The 6000-nt window shown below is 56.1% G+C and overlaps 1 protein-coding gene across 1 annotated transcript in view; it reads right to left on the bottom strand.

Moving 5' to 3' along the window:
* The window catches only part of MX1 (MX dynamin like GTPase 1), a 35644-nt gene extending 32234 nt beyond the window's left edge, over nucleotides 1-3410 (bottom strand). The window contains exon 1 of the mRNA XM_025863438.2: nucleotides 3274-3410. The gene's annotated coding sequence lies outside the window, so the exon portion shown is untranslated. The remainder of the gene's footprint in view (nucleotides 1-3273) is intronic.
* Between the last annotated feature and the right edge of the window lie 2590 nt (nucleotides 3411-6000).

Here is a 6000-nt window from a genome sequence, read left to right as displayed (position 1 = left end):
CCCCCCCCCCCCGCCGCCGCCGGGGAGAAACGAAACTCCCTGTAAGCGAGGGAGGGGGGCCGGCGCGGCGCAGAAGCGAACCGAACACCCCACCCCCACTGCCTCCCCTCGACCACCGGGAGCCCGCAGGTCGCTGCGCCCCCGGGTGGGCCCATCTGCAGCCTCTGCCGGGCGCTCGGGGTGTGGTGGTGCCCATCCCGGGCCCGCGCACTCGGATCCCTGGGAGCTGGAGGGAAATGCAGACCCCGGGGCTACGACCTGCTGAATCAGAAACTCAAGTGCAGGGCCCCGGAAGCCAGTTTGAGAACTGCTGCTCTGTTAGCCTGGAGTCATCCAGAGCTGAAGGTAGTCTTGAACCTAGGCAATCCCTTAATGCCTGGTCTTCCGAACAGGTGCACTGATAATTGGGTGTCTTAAATTCCTGCTAGTGGTTCCCCCGGATCAGTCCAACCCCAGCAGGGATTCGCAAGCGTTCATTCTACGTTAATGACCGACAACCGCCCTCCCCTTCCCCTACAGTGCTCCCCCAGCCAACTTCCCCTCCCCATGCAGAAAGTAGTTGTCCTTAAAAATAGAAACAATTTTACCACCAAAAGATGGGTTTATTTGGGAATAGCAGAAACATGGTAAATCGGGACAAGCAAGCTATGGCAAAACCATAGGCAAGTCCAACAAACAGGGGAGGAACAATATGTTACGGAGAAGATGCAGGAAGTCGGGAGGGGTTGTTCTGAACAAAAGTCTGTTGGAGAAAAGCAAGCGTTGGGGTGATGGCAGTTTCTGGTTGGCGGAATTGCAGGGGTGGCCGATTTCTGGTGGGAGATGCAGAGTGCAAGTTTCCCTGTTGGGCCCTAACTGATGGTTCTCCCCTGTTGTGGAGTCTCCTGCTGGGTCTGTGATTGGCCTGTGATTGATGACCTTTCCTGTCATGACTCCCAGGGGCACGGCTCCCCTACCAGCCTCCCCATCTAGCAACCGGAATCCACTTCAGTGAGCTTCTCTTTATTTTCACTAGACCCGCATCATCTTCTTCCTTGCCCACCTCAAGACCTCTCTGGAGTCGGGCTCATCTGATTGCTCCAGGATGGCGATGGGTGGAAGGCAGAGGCCGAGGGCAAGCAGGCCCAAGAGTGGCCCTCCGTGGGTGGGGAATACCATTTCGTTTTGGAAGAGGCCGGCCCCTACCTCCATTCTCCTTAGCTCAGCTCGGAGTCGAAGACAACAAGCTCCCCAAAGACCGTGTTAGGAAGGGTCAACCCCCACTCCACTCGAAGGCCCAGAACCTGCCTCAGCTCCAAGCCTGGGGTCAGGAAAAGATTAGATGGATGGGAAGGAGGCCCCACAACGCGGATGAAGTCCCCTTGCTCTGCAGGGCCCGGTGCCGGGGGCCGGGCAGGCCCAGCTAGCATGGCCTGGCGGAAGAACACGGGCGAGGAGCTTTGGTCCAGCCACTCATCGCTCTGGGCCTCAGTTACTTCCTAGTCATGAGGAAGAGTGACACCATTTCTGGATGGGCTGTGAGCAGGCTGGAGGAAAATGCACGGATACACAGCAGAGTGTGAGCAGGCGTGCAGAGAGACATCAGTCCGAGGAATGATGGGACTTTTTCAAACACAGGACGCTCTCCCCAGCCACTCTTGTTGAGGAATGAAATCAGAAAGAAACCAGAAATCAAAAGTGACAACCGGGTGGAACCGGCCAACCCCAGAGCCAGGACTCGGGGAGGTGAGTGATCTGTCTGCCGTGCAAACTGAAGGCGCCGCTCGCCCGCTGGCTCTCGGTGGCGCGAGCACTTCCCTACATTTGGCGCCCACACACTCCACAAGCCTCCCCTTCGCAACTCCAGGGACTCCTGGTCTGAGATTCTGGTACCTCGCTGTTTCTAATGTGCTCATTATATGAAGTTCCCTGAAGAGGCCAGGGGCTTGTGAGGGGTGTAATTCAGACATAATACAATAATGACTTCCATGTGCTGAGTAAGTATGTGCTACATGTCAGCCTATAAGACTAAGTCACCTTCACATCCATCCTATGAGAGGAGTAGGGTTATCACTCCCTTTTTACACGTGAGGAGACAGAGACCCAGGATCAGGTCACTGCTGGCTTGCATAGCTCAGAAGTGGCCAGGAAGCAGGAGAGCTATGACTGTAATCTTGGGTTTTAGTCCTGTGCTCTGGAGCATCTCCCCTTCTGTCTTCCAGAAGCCCACAGCCTTCCACCTGAATTACTGACGATTCCTTCTCCACTAAAAACAAACAACAAAAAACCCACGGATTACTCTCTATTCCACCAAATAAGTGTCAAACTCTTAGCCTTTGAGAATTGTCCTTCAGGCTCCACACCCTATCCAGACATCCCTAAATGCAGCCCACAGTTCTGTTGCCTGTCCTTCCTCCTAGGCTCCCAGAGACATTCTCCTCCCCTGCCAAGTCCTCCCCGCCCCCTGCCCCCGGTGATACTCCCTGTCTGTGCAGCTGCCCTGGGGAGCTCCTTCCAGCCCCCACTCAGCCCCCTATCTTAGCTCAGTCTCAGATGCTCCTGCAGCAACCTTGCATCCCTGCAGTGCCTACCACCCACCGACAGTAGGTACTCAGTAAGCATGGGCTGAATTTAACCGGACTGAGGGGACCAGCAATCCCAGCCCCTGGGGCTCCCACCATGGTCAGCCGGTACTGTCCTCTTACTATTGTTTTCTGCGTTCATTTAAAGGCACCTGGCGAAAACAGTGCATCCATGGGAAGCATAGTAGCAGACAATCACATTGACCCCAACCCCTGCTGCTAGCGCAGTCACAGGTGCCCAGGGCACTCCAGGTCTCGCTGGCCCTTGTCCAGCCCTCTCTTCACCTGCCAGGCCCGGCCCTGACCCGCTGAGGACAGCCATGCTCGGGTTCATGGGAAGCCATGCCTGGCAAGCTCCGAAGCATCGCTCCCTACCTCCAAGCCAGTGCATTTCCGTCCGGCTTAAATGCTGTAGGGTGCCCTACTGCAGGAGTGGGAGTGGGTGGGGTATTCCTAACTGCTTGGCTTGGTGTGCCAGGCCTGCCCGGGCGCAGCCTCACCTGGCTCAGCCCCACTCTCACTGCTTAATGTAACACCTTGCCCACTACACACAACTCCTCCTGCTCAGGGGAGCTCCTCCTCCTACCCCTGCACGCTGGGCTTCTTCCCAGCTCACAGCCTCCCGCCATCTTTCCCAGACCTGGTGGACCTGCTTCCTCAGGGCGCCAGGTTCCCTCCTATCCCCAACCCCAACGCAGCCTCATCACACTACCTTGACCTCTGTGCACGCCCGTTCTGCCACCAGGTTGTCCACAGGGCAGCACCAGGCCCGTGGGATCTAGCAGAGTTCGTGGCACATAGTATTTCCATAGATGTTTCTAGAATGAACTAATGAGTGAATGAATGGTGAGTCCGAGGACAGGCTCTGATCCTACAGACAGTGTCCTCAGATGGCCCCGGGGGAATTACCCTAAGCATCTCCTCCCCGATCTCGCGTTTCCCAGACAACTCGGTTACATTCTCAGTTTCTTTTCTTCTTCCTAGAGAGCGGAAACGAAAGTCTTTCGAGCTGGGGGAGGGAGGCTGGAAGAGGAGGGGGCGAGGCCGGGAGGATGAGGAAAGAGCGGAACCGGAGGAGGACGGGTGGCGCCGCTGGAGGCTCTCTGGCCCGGGTTCCTCTCGCAGGTGCTGCTCCGCCTGGACGCCGTCCTGCGGGGGCGGGGGCGGAGGGGGCGGGGAGGAGGGGGCGGAGCCAGAGGAGGGAGCCGTCCCGGGAGGAAGAGGGACGGCGCGGGTGGAGGCTCGCTGGCCGGGGCTCCGCTCGGATGTCCAGCTCGGCCTGGACGCGGTTCTGCGGGTGTCCGGGAGGGGGAGGGGGCGGGGGTGGAGAGGGGGTGAGGTCTCGGGGGGGGGGGCGGCGCTCGCGGGGCGTCTGACGCCGTCGGGGCCGAAGGGCCGAGCAGTGCGCCCCCGCGCAGCGGCCTTTCTCTGCTGCCCGGAGCGTGAGTGTTCTTTGCCCCGTTTTGTTTTCTCCTCCGTAGACCCGCGCCATGGATTCGTGCTTCTCGAAGGAGGAGCCGGCAGCATTGGCTTCCCCTGGAAGCTTGTAAGAACTACCGGGTCTAGGGCCACCCCCAGACCACTGAATCAATCTGCATTTTCAGGGGATTCGCCAGGCACTGTGTGAAAGCTTCTTTTTCCGATAAGGGAGGCAGTAGCACCGTGACCTGCCTTCCCAGGACCTTTCCCAAAGGGCCTCTGGAAACTGGGAGCAATCTGTTCTTTCCACCAATTCTCAGATTGCAACCCAGGCCGCTTCATTCCTCCTCTGCCTGCGACTGGGCTCAGTATTTCATACTATAGAAAGTGGGATGCTTGCTTGGGCAGCCCATATAGAGTGTAGGAAGTGGAGAGACCCCCACACACTTGATCTTAGCCGAAAGGCCGAGAAACGATGTGACCCCCACACAGTATCTCTATTAAAAATGCCATCCCTTGGCTGTGGAGCATCCATGCCATATTAGCCCTGTCAGGTACTGGGCCAATTTCTTTACACGCCATCTCCAATAGAGCAAGAATCAGTCAAATAGGAAGTGAAGGCTCGGAGAAGTGGACTCCTTTGCCCCAAATCACACAGCTAGTGAGAAATGGCGACTCCTGTCCACATTTTCGGTAGCCATCCTGTTCTCTGTGTTGCCTTTGCAAGCACCCGCCAGTCATCACTCATTGCTCCAAAAAACATTTCTAAAACGTCTGCGGTGTTCCAGGTACCATGACAGGAACCGGCTTCTGCACTGAAGAGGCACTTCCACACTGCCTGTCGATCACACTCACTTGGGCAGCTTTAAGAAAAATCCAGTCAATTCTACTTACAAAATGCCATCTTGATCCTGATAATTCTATAGACCTTTCATTTGGGCTGCCATGTTGTGCTAACGTACCAGTATGTGACGTGGCAAAGAACTGATGTCTTTGGCCATGGCCACCAAGGGCCTGAGGCCTCTCCACAGACCGGCAAGTGAGCTTGGGGGCCGTATCGGTTTCCTGCAGCTGCTGTAACAAATCGCCACAAACTCAGTGGCTTACAACAACAGACACTTACTGTCTTACAGTTCTGAGGCCAGAAGTCCAAGGTCCGTTTCCCACGGGGCTGAAGTCACAGTGTTGACAGGGCCACGCTCCCTCTAGAGACTGGAATGCTCCAGAATGCTTCTCCTTGCCTTGTGCGCCTTGAGAGCTGCATTCCTTGCTTGCCTTGGCTCACGGCCCCTTCCTCCTTCTCCAAAGCCAGCACGGTGCGTCTTCTGATCGGCTCCTTCTTTGCATTGGGTCTTGCTCCCCCTCCCTCTCCTGAGGACACCTGTGATGGCATCTGGGGCCCACCTGGATAATCCGGGCTCCTCTCCCCATCTTGAGGTCTTTAGCTTCCTCAGACCCGTAGAGACCCTTTCTCCATTTAAAGTAGCTGCCGCCCGGGGCGCCTGGGGGGCTCAGTCGGTTGAGGGTCCGACTCTTGATTTCAGCTCAGGTTGTGATCTCAGGGTCGTGAGATTGAGCCCCGTGTCGGGCTCTACACTCAGTGTGGCATCTACTTGAGATCCTCTCTCCCCCTTCCTCTGCCCCTCCTCCTGCTCAAGCTCTATAAATAAATAAATAAATAAATAAATAAATAAATAAATAAATAAAATCTTTTAAAAAAATAAAGTAGCTGCCAGCTGAGGAAGAAGGGCAAAACTTGGAGAAAGCAAGGGCCTTAATTTGGGGCCTCCAAATTGCAACTCTGGGAGCACATATTCCAGAGTAACCAGAAAAGTGTCCCACTCCAGTAGGGAAAGCAGGGCGTTTTTATGAGAAAGAATAAGGCAATCACGTGATTTAGGTAAGGAAGAAAAAAACCCCGTGAGGGGCACCTGGGTGGCTCAGTCGTTAAGTGTCTTCGGCTCAGGTCATGATCCCAGGGTCCTGGTCAGCGGAAAGCCTGCTCCGTGGGAAGCCTGCT

This window comes from Callorhinus ursinus, unplaced genomic scaffold (genome assembly GCF_003265705.2).
Source record: "Callorhinus ursinus isolate GAN/ISIS: 27379988/994484 unplaced genomic scaffold, GSC_fseal_2.0 scaffold75, whole genome shotgun sequence".
Classification (NCBI taxonomy): Eukaryota; Metazoa; Chordata; class Mammalia; order Carnivora; family Otariidae; genus Callorhinus; species Callorhinus ursinus.
The sequence above is the reverse complement of the archived record's forward strand: the minus strand, read 5'-3'. Positions and strand labels throughout refer to the sequence as shown.